We start from the raw sequence: 15,000 nt of genomic DNA, 5'->3' as shown, positions 1-15,000 counted from the left end.
CCACTACCTAGTGGAGGAGTCGGAGGAAGAATGGATATTTGAGAGCTTGTCGGAGACATCGAACTCTGAAGACGAGCAAATCGGTGATGTAAATAATGTGGAGACAAAAAACAGGAAAACGTACGCAGGAGTTGCAAAAAAGAAGACGGAACAGGAAAAAGAAATAAACCTAGAAAAAATGCCAGGTTTCCAGAGGTATATGAGGAGGAGGACAGCGGCGAGGTGGAACTGGAACCACCACCAAAGAGAAAGGAATGGTACAATAAGAGGACCATAATTTACAGGGTGTTCGTGAACGATAGAAAGAAAATAGAGATCGTAAACATGGAATGGATAGAGGAGGCCCTGAGAAGATCGGAGGAGGAGGAAATCATTTTTCTGACTCGAGGATCGAAGTACGGTACTGTAGTGGTGCATTTTAAAAGTGAGACTGCAGCGAGGAGGATGGCGGTGAAGGCGGTGAAGTCAGAAAGGGTAACACTTTTACCTATGTACTTGAATAGAAGGATCACACGAGTAAGGGTGGAGGGAGTGCCACCAAACGTGGAGGCTGAGTGGATTGTGGCGGCTGTGATCAGCGGCCACGAGGAGAAAGTAGATATTCTCCATGCTCGGTCAAGACCGAGGGCTGGAGAGGCGTAATAGTGGAGCTGAACGTGCAGGCGGAGAGCGAGGTACTGGTGGACCTGGCGGAGAGAGCATTAAATTGGGAGACGTGATTATGAGAGTGTGGGTGGAGGGCAGAGCTCCACGTTGTTACAAGTGTGGCCTGAGGGGCCACATAAGAGCCTTCTGCCCTCCCCCACCAAGAGAAAAGGAAATCGTTGAGGAAACTACAAAAGAGGAGGCCCCAAAAGAAGAAGAAATTAAAGAGAAGCAGACGGAAAGGGAAAATGACAGAGGAGGAGGAGATGGAGAGGCAAAAAGAGTGTGAGGAGGGCAGAAAGAAGAGAAGAGAAGAAAGAAAAGAAAGGAAAAACTGTGCGAAGCCCCAACCACCCCAATACCACCCACACCCTTGGAGACCCATCCTGCCCCCGCAAACAGCAATCCCACCCACTCCCCGCCTACAAGAAAAACGAAAACAGACACACAGAACATACAAAAGCCCCAGTCCTACTTTTTATGTGTTGTGGGGAAGGGGGATACTGAGAACGCAAGAAGGCTATTTGAAGACGATGTATGGCAGGAGTATGAGGACGGAAGTTATGCGGTATTCGATTTTGAACTCATGGGCTCTTTGATGAGCAAGTGCAATGAACTACGTATAAATTGTATAACAGCATTTATGAAGGATGATATGATAGAGAGATATGAGAGAGAAATGAAAGGTGAGGTGAAAAACTTTGGAATCGTGATAGGAAACGAAAGGTAAGTGATGCTGGCGGAGGGGGCCGTTAGCATCGCTTTCATGTTATCATTTTTTCATTTTAACATTCATTTAATCATAATTTTAATCGCATTGTTATGTCCCCCATGTTTTGTAATGTTCCCTCTTCGTGGCCCCTAGTGGGTAATAAAGAAATAGATGTTGATCAGTTAGCTGATCGGCTAAGCGAGGCAGGGTCGTTGTTTATTTATAATACATTCAGGCCTGCTGATGATTACGTAAGTATGAAATCACTGTGATACAGGCCTATATTTTAAATGTTTACTTTGAAAAATTGCATTCGGTGGGATTAGTAATATTTTTGGTAGAAATGACTGATTGTCCCTCTTAGCGTTTGGCATGTATATACAATGCTTCCTGGCATGTATGTATAATGCCCTCTATATATAAATTATATATATATATATATATATAGATAATATATATATATATATATATATGTATATATATTATATAATATATTATATATATGTATATATATATATATATATATATATATATATGTATATATATATATATATATATGTATTATAATATATATTATATATATATATATATACGTATATATATATATATATATATATATATATATATATATATGTATATATATATATATATATATATATATATATGTATGTATTATATATATATATATATATATATACTTTATTTTAAGCACAGAAAATTCAACAATCAGACAGTTTTTTCCACCTTGTTTCACATTTATGTGTTTACTCCGGTATATATATATATATATAGATAGATATATATAGATATATATATATATATACATATACACACACACATATATACTTATATATACATATATATATACATATATAATATATATACATACATACATACATATATATATATATTTATATATTTTTTACATATTTATATATATATATATAATATATATATATATATATATATATATATATATAATGGAGTCGCAATGGCCCCGTGGCTAAGGGAAGCAGACTCGCAGTCGTAGGATAGCAGTTTCAATTTCCATGGAACCAACATAGTTTCCTATTCCTTTGTTCTGAAGTGTCTCAGAATCCATCCGGCCATTCGCCACCACGCTGCCACCATCTTGGTGATGTGCACGTGAAACGACGCATCGTTGCTCATATCAATCTCCAGATCACTCACTGTTCGTGACTGAGCTTGCTGCACTTTTTGTCCGAAGTATCGTCGTCGCTGTTTCTGAGTACCGATTAGCTAGTAGTTCTTCTCTTTTTCAGTGTATTTGTATATTTGGAATCTAGAAATTTCTGTTTAAGATTAGCATCAGAAGGTGCTAATGCAGTTTCGCACCTCTCCTTGACAAATGCATTAAAAAAAAATTCTTTTCGGATTCCTACGTTTAAGATGTCGGAGATTACAAATATGCAAAAATAATTTGTAACCCCCCCCACCATCATCACCACCACCACCATTGACCACCCTCTTAAAATTTTGAACTTTTTCGAAATGTTTTCTCCATATGTTTTCGATGACGGAGATTCCGAATATGCAAGAAACCAGGTTTTCAAAATTTTAAATTCAATAAGCATATAGATAGGTGTATAAAGAAATAGCTAGATATTAATGTCTTCCTGGGGTTAAAAACAACAGTAACAGTAACTTCTATATGACCGCCACATTTATTTAACAAATATATCTTACGAATAAACGGACAGGGATAAATGGATAGACGGATAAATAAATAAATGGATGAAAAAGTTCAAAATTTAAAATTGAGGGAAGGGGTGGAAATCGAGCCCCTTATTAAACTTTATAACGTTAATCATTAAACATTAATGTTTGTTTCTCATAAAATGGTGTATTTAATTTACATTAAATTCTTATTTACACAAGTAAAACGCAAATTCTCTTCACTTCAATGTTTTTGTCTGGATTTAATTTCGAGTTGCATATGCTCGTCAATCCGCTACGATCTCTTTAAAGTAAACAAAATCAGAAATTTAAATTTGGGGAGTAGGTGGGTGAGGTGGGGGCTAAATTAAAAAAAAAATTGCGTATTCGTAATTTCTGTCATCTAAAACGTAGGAATCAGAAAATTTTTTTTTTCAAAAAACTTGCATTTTCCAAGTAGAGGTGCGAAACTGCATTAGCCCCCATCAGAAGGTTCTTGACTGCTTGTACTGCTTTGGTGCCGTCGGTATAGCTAGTAAGTGTGACTGCCTGTACAACTGAAAGAGCCACCATGAACAGCAACGGCCCCGATACAGTTCCCCAATACAGCAACGGCCCCAATACAGTTCCCTGAGGTACTCCACTCTTTATCAATGTCACCTTGGAGAGGGTTTCATTGGCTTCTGTGTTATAAGAAGTCATGCAACCCGTCTCCCAGTATCCCGGCTAGGCCGAGTGTCCGCAGCTTCTGACATTTCCCTAAAGGAGTCCCCATAGTTTGGAGCATCACGCATGCGATATGTAGTGCATATTACTATTTTTATCTGTTTAATGTGTACCACCAAAGTGCTACAGACTGAGTTTGAATGTGACAGCAGGGCCACAGGCGTAACATCTTCCCGGATGTACATCGCCCATCTCATGCATATGTACACCCCACACACACACATACATACGCACACATTATGTATGCAAATATTTTTTGTGTAGCTATGCACTGTGTACGTATATTTGTGAGCACGTAGAATTGTAATGGAGCATAAAGTTTCTTGTTAACTCACGGACGTAATTTGAATATATTACTTTTGTCACATGACCTAATATTGTTTCTCTTTCGTTTTGTCTTTTCTCTGCAATAATCTCAACCGAATTTTCTTGAATACATAAATAGAACATTTATAATTTATATTCCACGTTGAGTGATTTATCTAATTTTACAGCTAGAACACAGACAGACGCACACAAACACACACGTACGTATACGTGTATATATATATACGTAGGTATATATAAATATATATATATATATATATATTACATATATACACACATATATATATATATATATATATATATATATATATAATATATATATATATATATATATATATATATGTATATATATATATATATATATATATATACATATATGTATATATGTAATTATATATATATTCTTTTATTCTTTTACTTGTTTCAGTCATTTGACTCTGGCCATGCTGGAGCACCACATTTAGCCGAACAAATCTTATTCTTTGTAAGCCTAGTACTTATCCTATCGGTCTATTTTGCCGAGCTGCTAAGTTACGGGACGTAAATACACCATCATCGGTTGTCAAGCGATGGTTGGGGGACAAACACAGACACACAAACATGCATACACACACGCACACACACATATATAATTATATATAAATGTATATATATATATAAATATATACATATATATATATCTATACGACGGGCTTCTTTCAGTTTCCGTCTACCAAATCTTTGGTCGGCCCCAGGCTATGGTAGAAGACACTTTCACAAGGTGCCTCGCAGTGAGACTGAGCCGGGAACCATGCGGTTGGCAAGCAAGCTACCTACCACACAGCCACTCCTGCACCTATATATATATATATGTGTGTGTGTGTGTGTGTGTGTGTGTGCGTGCGTGTGTGTGTGTATGTGTGTGTGTGTGTGTATAGACATACATATATATATATATATACACAGTAAACACAACTAGGCACACGCAGTGATGAGTGATGTATATATACGTATGTGAACGCATGTGTGTGTTGGTATATATATCCTTGTATACATATATGTGTATTAAAATATATTTACAGGTACCAATACCTATCTATTTACATAAATACGCCACACACAGAAGCACACACGTAAACACGTACACAGATACATTCACATAAAAACATATGGTCTGACGATAATTTATGTGTGCTAACGAAGAAATGTTACTCAAGATATTAAACTAAATTTTCTTTTTACTTTATGACAATCTGTTGCTTCTTGGCTCGTTTATCTTTGTTATTACGCAAAAGATTGACGTTGGAACCCAGCGTGACATTACGGGAAGCAAACATATTTGTAAACATTTCGGAAAGCGATTAATAACGGAGATTTGATTGCTTGCCAGAAGAGCTGGCAAAATTAACGAAAACAAAAAAAATTGGTCGCATTGCCAGGGAGCCACTTTGAATGGAAACAATCTTTAATAGTCGTAAAAGTAATCTTTCAGATTAATAAAAGAAATATATTTTAATCGATATTGAGATTTTGAGGGATAGTGTAGCAAATATTTGGATTGAAGTAAATCATTATTCTTGTAGTTTGTGCTAGACATTGTATGTGATTTAAATTAAAATGATATTCATTGTAATCCGGTACGGTTGATATTTATCTCATTTTCATTTCTAATTAATAATGTTTGTCAAGGAATTACTGTATTCAACACATGTCGAAAGAGTTTATATACTGTCTACTTGGTTTTAATAGATTATGATATACGCAAAAATGCAATGAGAATTTTGTTTTACAACCATATAGTTCTGGGTTTAGTCCCACTGCGTGGCACCTTGGACAAGTTGCTACTATTATACCCTCGAGTCGACCAAAGCCTTGTGAGGGAACTGTATTGGGGCCGTTGCTGTATTGGGGAACTGTATTGGGGCCGTTGCTGTATTGGGGAACTGTATTGGGGCCGTTGCTGTATTGGGGAACTGTATTGGGGCCGTTGCTGTATTGGGGACCTGTATTGCTGTTCATGGTGGCTCATTCAGTTGCACAGACAGTCACACTTACTAGCTATGCCGACGGCACAAAAGCAGTACAAGCAGTCAAAACCTTGGATTTGTTAGACGGAAAATGAAAGAAGCCTGTCGTGTGTAAGTGCGTATACAGTGTGTATATATATATACATATACATAAGCACGCACACACACACATGCACATACATATGTGTCTATATGTATGTATATATATATATGTAAATACATACATACACACATACATACATTCAAACAATCGGGTGAGCTTCTTAAAGTTACTCTGTTGTTCATGTTGTAATTCCAGTGAAGGTGCCTTGGATCTAGATTAGAAACCGGCTCTCCCCTATTGGCAAGAAATCTTGAAATAAAACTGAACCCAGACATACATACAATCTGTGGGCTTCTTTTTCTTTCCGTCTAACTCACTCAGTCACAACACATTGATCGGTCCGGTGTCATAGAAAACACCTGCTCAAGATACCATTCGGTGGCATTGAACGCAAGACCACATGTATGGGAAACAACCTCATTAACCACACTGCCACTTCTTCGCCTTGAACCTAACAATGAAGCGTTTTACGCAAAGACACGACACACCACCCGGTCTGACAATCCAATTCACCGTCGTAAGATTGTACATGGATCACTCTAACCACTTGACTGTGTGCCTTCTCCATAATCTTTATATATAAAAGAGAGGTTGTGTGCTGTCTGTCTCCTACGATTTAGATTCCTTACTACTCTCACATTTTGCTGTGCAGTTTAACCAAAACCGGGTATCTTATAGTCGTGATTCATATCGAGCCCTTCTAGGCATTAGCGCGCGTCTACGATGAGTCTACGATCTTAAAAATAATTTACCATAATTTTTTTTCCATTTTTTCGCTATTATATAAGGGTATATAAGGGAAGTAACTCTCTAAAAATGTCTACGATGAGTCAACGTTTTAAAAAAAAATTTACCATAATTTTTTTTCCATTTTTAACACAGTTTTTTTGCTATTTTTTGGCTATAACTCTCTAAAAATGCTTATATAGTTATTTCCCTTACAAACCCGAGCAACGCCGGGCGATACTGCTCGTATATACTAAATAAATAATCGCCTAAATAAAATCCCATGAATTTGTCCTGTTCGACTAAATAATGCTCTTCTTATATTCTGCTATTTGCATAAACCATTGATATATATCAGGAGATTACGAGACATAAATGTTGGTTTGCCTTATAAGTTTTTGAATGTATACCAAACGCATTAACTTTTATAAAGTTCTGACTACTGAAGCGATGTGTACAAAGGTCGATGAATAGCAGGCATTGTCTCAGTTCAACCAACCAACATGATAGCGTTGTGACCGTCCTTGTGAAATGCCTAAAAGCTATCTTTCTTACAACAGCCGTAAAGATCCAGTAATTCTGTTATTTCATGTTATCTTAACACATGCCTAACCTTACAAGTGATCTGAATGTGCTTACACTTGTTGATACAAATGAATAATTATTTCTTTTTGACTCGTCGTATCAATATATTTCCTTGGTTGTAAATACGTTAGATACACGGACTTGAATAAATAAACATATCATGTTGTAATTGTATATGGGGAAATGACACAGTTGCAATAATAACTACTGTCACTGAATAGTTTTCTACTGGATATACAAAAATATAGCGATTTTGATAATATAAGCATCAGTAAATATTGCTTAACTCTTTGCCTGGCCAAAGCACTTTTCATAAGTTTATCTCAAATAGCATCCATGCTTGTTTTGAAACATTTCCTTACCCCTTGTCTCATAAGTTCTGAATAATACAAGTTTTCTTTTCATAAGTCCCAACTCACTATGGTAATTGAAAGACCTTGGGAATATGTTTCATATGTGATACACATATACGCAGGAGTGGCTGTTTGGTAAGTAGCTTGCTAACCAACCACATGGTTCCGGGTTCAGTCCCACTGCGTGGCACCTTGGGCAAGTGTCTTCTGCTATAGCCCCGGGACGACCAATGCCTTGTGAGTGGATTTGGCAGACGGAAACTGAAAGAAGCCTGTCGTATATATGTATATATATATATAAGTGTGTGTGTCTGTGTTTGTTCCCCTAGCATTGCTTGACAACCGATGCTGGTGTGTTTACGTCCCCGACACCTAGCGGTTCGGCAAAAGAGACCGATAGAATAAGTACTGGGCTTACAAAGAATAAGTCCCTGGGTCGATTTGCTCGACTAAAGGCGGTGCTCCAGCATGGCCGCAGTCAAATGACTGAAACAAGTAAAAAGAGTAAAAAAGTATACGAAATATCAGTTAGACTATACTTTACAAACGAGATCTAATCATACACTACCTGTTGATCCCGAAACTACTATAGATTAGATTTATTTCAGCTATAAATTCCATACATAAGTTCGTTTAAAATAAATTGTTTCCGTTTCCTTTTTAAACTGGCAATAATTATCCGATAATGATATTTTCTTGTTAATAAAGATATCATTTTAATTCCATGCCATGCCGTGCCAGTGTGGCAGATTATGCTCATCAAACCACTATTATCTCAAGCTCAATTTCACGGTCTTCACATCAGGAGGCCGTGCTTGATGGGGAGAACATATTGACGCCTTCATCCTGCAGTGGACTGAACATAGTCAATCCAGTCTTATATTAATTATGTATGACTTACTGTAAGACCTATGCATAAATATCAGGAGTCTACGTACCTAGTAAAGTCACTTGGAACTTCGAAATTTGATAATTAACATTCAATTCCGCGTTATTGTATGCCATTGTAGGACAGTTTTTTTTCTCGAGCCTAAGGAACCGTAGAGTCGGTAACCCGAGTTCCACAGCATGTAGGTGACTGAGACTACAGCATTCCCTTGAACAAGATGTCGGTCTTGCAGGACACAAGGCCAACAGTTTTTGAGGGGAGGATACAAGGCAATTATATCGGCCCTAGTACTTGACTGAGTGAAAGGGCGTACGTTAGTGGCCTGAGTATTCGGCTCACGATCGTTAAATGGTAAATTCGATTCCCGGAGGCGCGCTGTGTCTTTGAGCAAGAAGCTTTATTTGGCGTAGCTCTAGTCCTGGCAAAAATGAGGGTCACATTCTGTGTCATACTGAATATCCCTGAGAATTACATGAAGGGCTCGCGTGTCTGTGGAGAGCTCAGCCGCTTGCACGTTTATTTCACATGCCGGCTGTTCCGTTGATCGGATCAGCTGGAACACTCGTCGTCGGAACCGACGAAGTGCCAGTTTTTTCTGTTTTTTTACTACTTGACTGACACTATAGTTTATCGACCTCGAAGTGATGAAAGGCAATGTTAACCTCAGTAGGATTTGAAATGAGAACGCAAAGAGCTGGGAAAATGCATTTTGTATTTTGTTCTACTCGCTGACGATTCTGCCAGTTCGCCACTTTTATAGCGTTGAAGGTGAACTAAAATACCTTCAGAAAAGAATTGTTTGACATGTAACAAGTTAACGATGAACAAATATAAGCGTAGGAATGAAGCCACCATCACCAAAAGAAAATCCAAAATTGGAAAATTGTAAGCCTTTTACAGGGTGATCGAAAAGTGACTCCCTAGATTAGAATACTTATAAATTATTCATTAATTGTAATTGTTTTCTCAAATTCATTTGTGTTTGTTTTCGAAGTATGATAATTTAATCTGCAATTGTGAATGGCTGAATGCCCACCTCCCCGGGAGATGGATGGGTCGTCGTGGTCCGCATGAGTGGCCAGCCAAGAGTCCTGATTTAATGTTTTGTGGCTTCTTTCTTTGGGGTTGGTTAAAGATACAAGACTACTGTACCAAAATAAAGATTTGGAAGAACTTGGAAGGCAAATAGGAGAAGGTATATGTCTTCCATCCTACAAGAGTTCCTGGTGAAATCAGTTGATGCAATTCCTGGGCGAATCAAGAAGCTGGTGGCGACACCTGGAGCCCAAATCAAATTTTAAATTAAAACCTCATACTACAACCTTTCCTCTCATATCCATTTTATTTGTAAAAATTACAATTAATGAATAATTCATAAGTATTTTAAAATAGGAAGTTATTTTTCAATCACCTATTACATTGAAGATAATTTTAAAATTATTTCGAAAGTTTATTTTATTGAACTATAACTTCGAGTTGATTATTTCGCTATAAAAATACATCAATGAACGGGAAAAATAGCAACGGTTTTAAAGAAATAGAATCACATTTGAGGCTAACACGAAAAGAATAAACCAAACATTAGCGAAATGCGATGTCATATTTTAAAGCAGATGACATCTGCCAACACATGAACACATTCCGAGCCATAAACAACCCGTCTAGAGAATTTATGTGGACCTGCGCAGGAAATTTTCATTTTTATTTCATTATAATGTATAGCTGTGTAAATACGTTTGTTCATTAACATATTTCTTTCTCTCTGGAGAAAAGCTTAGCTTCAAACGCCAGTGTATAATACGACCATATACAAATTCGTGATTATTATTATTGGCTAGAATACTCACACATTCAAAAATATTTATGTGATATATCGCGAACATTGTAAGTTGAATTTGTTCAGTAAAACTAGACCTCCAAATAGCTGTGTGATATAGTATTATTTAATTATGCTGAAGACTTCGATTTCCTGTTTAAACAAAATGATTCCAGCCACACAGCTGATATTATTGAAAAAGATATAAACTCACATACTTTATTTGCAATCAATCTGTCACTTGAATCCATGCAAAAAAATTACTGTTTAATTCAGGAGTAATTGCTTTGTGCGCTTTAGTAAGTCTGAATCCTGCGAAAATTGTGTCTTGTTATGCTAAAGATAACAGAAGCAAGAGAAGCTCAGCATTTCTATACAAATGCATCGGCCACAAGAAACTTGAATATGTTGTGACCGGTGTGCACAGCTTCCATGGTTTGTGACGCTGAAAATATGTTTGAACTGAAAACATGATATCCAAACCCATTTAGGTTAATCATGATGATGTTATCTCAATAATTCGAAGTCTCAATCACTATAAATTTTAAAGAAACGTAATGTAGGTTCCTCTTTCTAGTTATTAACATCTTACAGCTAATCCCCTCAAAATCGCTAAATATTGATGACCCTCAGTCTCTACCAAACCGCTTCGACATCCACATGAATAAATGTAACAGGACTAATTTTCAAAAATTAAGCCAGTATCTAACTTTAAGACCAAGAAATACATAACTGATTGGTGTTGACCATTTATAAATTTCAAATGAGACCCACATTGAGTACCGCTCATGTATACAGGACAGCATTGACATCCTCGGTGGCGTCCAAAATATGCCATGATTCATTCACCGATATTAATCAACTGCTAACTCTCTTACAGTCGCCTTCTAACTTATAAAAAATATACGAGAATATACTTTCATTTAATTACACAGTTCTTGTTGAATTCGGTAGGCCTCAACCATTTGAGTTTAATCTTATTCTCAGCATATCGCATGCAACAGAACAACACTCCATATGCTTAGAGACATATATGATTTTCTTAGGAACCATTTTATTATTATTATTTATCATGGACAAGGCGGTGAGCCGGCGGAGTTGTTAGCACGGTGGACGAAATGCTTAGCGGTAGTTCGCCCGTCGCGACATTCTGAGTTCAAATTCCGCCGAGGTCGACTTTGTCTTTCATCCCTTCGGGGTCGATTAAATAAGTAGTAGTTACGCACTGGGGTCGATGTAATCGACTTGATCCGTGTGTCTGTCCTTGTTTGTCCCCTTTGTGTTTAGCCCCTTGAGGGTAGTAAAGAAACAGATATTTCGTCTGCCGTTACGTTCTGAGTTCAAATTCCGCCGAGGTCGACTTTGACTTTAATCCTTTCGGGGTCGATAAATTAAGTACCAGTTAAATTCTGGAGTCATTGTACCCGACTAGTCCCCTTCCCCAAAACTTCAGGCCTTTTGCCTATGATAAAAAGATTATTTATCATGGAAAAAGAGCCACATAAACATAACTATAACATTTGTTCAGATATATCTTTCTTACTAATAGTATTACTAATAGATGTGTACTTTAGATATATGTTTAAAGTGCAATAATACACTAATTGCTTATGCTGTAGGTATACATTAGAGGTAATCACGATAAAGACGTCCAGTCGCGTTGTATTGCAATTAATATCCTTTTAAAATGCTATATAATCGCTTTCAACTAACACTAACTTCACAAATAGTAGCTCAAGTCCTTCCGTTGATTTAGTGCTGTGCGTCATTAATATCTCCATATAAATTATAGTTTATTTCTACCAATGCTCTTAAAGAGTAGAGTTATTTCTTCATTTAAACTGACCCCCTACCTTCGATTGTAATTTATCCGTCTCTTTACTAATTAGTCAGTCGGTTTGTCTGTAAGCCTGCACATCTGCTGTCAAACTAATTCTATAACCACCTTTCTTATTCACTATGTCTTTCAGCTCTCTTTTCTCAACACTTCTCTTGGGAACTTTATATCTAATAACATTTTCAAATTCTAATTGTGATGTATTTCTCATGATTTTGTCGTTAATAAATATTTACGTTAATGAAAACTAGTTAAACGCTTCATAATTTATAAATTCCAATCTATAAATTGGACATTATCATAGTCCACGAATTTGTATTTGCATCATTTATACTATTAACCCACTCTGCAAAGTTACATTTAACATTGGTTGACTGAAGTTGTAGGAAACCTCCTACTCTCTCGTTTTTAATTTAATTTGGAATAAACCAAATTACTTTCCTTCTTATTACGATCATTTCAGTTGAGTAAAAAGGACTTTCAATGACGGTCTTAAGTACTTTTCTATATGGTTTTCTCCCTGAGGACTCTGTCGAAAATATGTCACTGATTTTCGAACCTATTTATATAGTTCAATGAACTGAGAATGCCCTGCGGAAGGAAGAACAGAACCAGTAAAAGTTTGTGTGAACTAAATGAATAAAAGTGACTTAATGGTCATCCAAATATCCGTATGTATGCGCATGTACACACATATAATAATATAAATAATATATATATATGCACGTTTACATACGCATATATACATACTTACATCTCTACGTATATATATATATATGCATATGTGGGCACAGGAAGACACAAAACGTATACAACAGAAAAGTACGTAGCACGAGTACATGGAACAAGGATTATTCATTCGAACAACTAAAGGCACAAATAGAAAACAAAACAAACAACATAAAGAACGAATCGTCATCAGTCGTTTGCTGTTTTTCTAGTCTCGTATTTCGAGCATTTAAAAACAATATGCGCTTTCGATAAAACAGTTGCTCCCGCAAAGCAAATTAAATAAAAAGTGGGATTTTTCGGAGGGTCAAAATAGGTAACACAAACAGGAAGGACTGCTAAGCCTAAACGAGGTTGTGGTGGCGAACGCGTAAATATATATATATATATATATATATATATGAAAAAAAATTATCTTACCTCTAGGAAGAACATGCGATAAATGGACAACCTAGAATCGGATAATGCAGGACCGGTTTCTAAGTCTTCAAATACGTTTGACAACGTAAATTTGATTAGTCTTCATCAGCTGCATTTACCTAGACAAAATTTCAAATGTTGCCACATCAATGCCAGTACACTCGTCTGAACGCCAAAACGTTAACAGAACGAGAACAGTGAAGAAGTTTCAATGAAAATAATAATGCAATACGAATGTATTACTTTCCAGTAAAAGATAGCCCCATAAGGGTAAAATTCTACATCTAAAAGTAGATAAATGGTACAACAAGGCACCAATATTTACTGGAAAATAGCAATCGATATAAATACGATGCTATTGTATAGCTTCACTGCGTATATACAAGCAAAGACGCGTGTGTGCAACAAACATGAAAAAAAATTGTCTTACCTCTAGGAAGAACATTTGATAAATGGACAATTTAGAATCGGATAATACATACATATATATATATATATATATATATATATATATATATATATATGTATGTATGTATGTATGTATGTATGTATGTATGTATGTATGTATGTATGCATGTATGTATCTATGTATGTATGTATGTATTTATATATATATATATATATAATATATATATATATATATATATATATAATATATATATATATATATTGATAACCTGGGCTGGTAAATTCACGTCCCCGTAACATAGAGGTTCGGCACAAGAGACCGATAGAATAGGTACCAGGTTTTTAAAGAATTAGCACTGAGGTCGATATATTCGATTAAAATTCTTCAAGGCTGTGCCTCAACTTGGCCGCAGTCTAATGACAGAAACAAGTAAAAGATAGCAAAAGTATATAATGAAGATATAAGTAAATAATTTGCTTTTAGCAATGACAGATTGATAAGTAGGAGGCCAAACTCGCTGCTGATTTCAAGATTCTATAAAAATTGTGGATGAATACATAATGACAAAGAGGTCAAACCAATGCCAAGACAGAGAGGTCAGGCCAATGCCAAGAGAATGTGTTCTGTAATAATCTTCTGTACGAAGTCAACGAGGTCTCGAAGAACATCAAAGAAAACATTTGACCTTTCAACAATTTTACTCATTCACCAACCGTACGTCAGTATGCCATGGGGCAAACAAAGTACATACAAACCGCGCACATAGAAACACATTTATAGAAACATATACATAGGCGCAGGAGTGGCTGTGTGGTAAGTAGCTTGTTTACCAACCGCATGGTTCCGAATTCTGTCCCACTGCATGACACCTTGGGCAAGTGTCTTCTTCTATAGCCCCGGGCCGACCAAAGCCTTGTGAGTGGATTTGGCAGACGGAAACTGAAAGAAGCCCATCGTATATATATATATATATATATATATATATATATATATGTGTGTGTGTGTGTGCGTGTATGTTTGTATGTCAGTGTTTGTCCCCC

Source organism: Octopus sinensis, linkage group LG7 (genome assembly GCF_006345805.1).
Source record: "Octopus sinensis linkage group LG7, ASM634580v1, whole genome shotgun sequence".
NCBI classification, from domain to species: domain Eukaryota; kingdom Metazoa; phylum Mollusca; class Cephalopoda; order Octopoda; family Octopodidae; genus Octopus; species Octopus sinensis.
The sequence above is the reverse complement of the archived record's forward strand: the minus strand, read 5'-3'. Positions refer to the sequence as shown.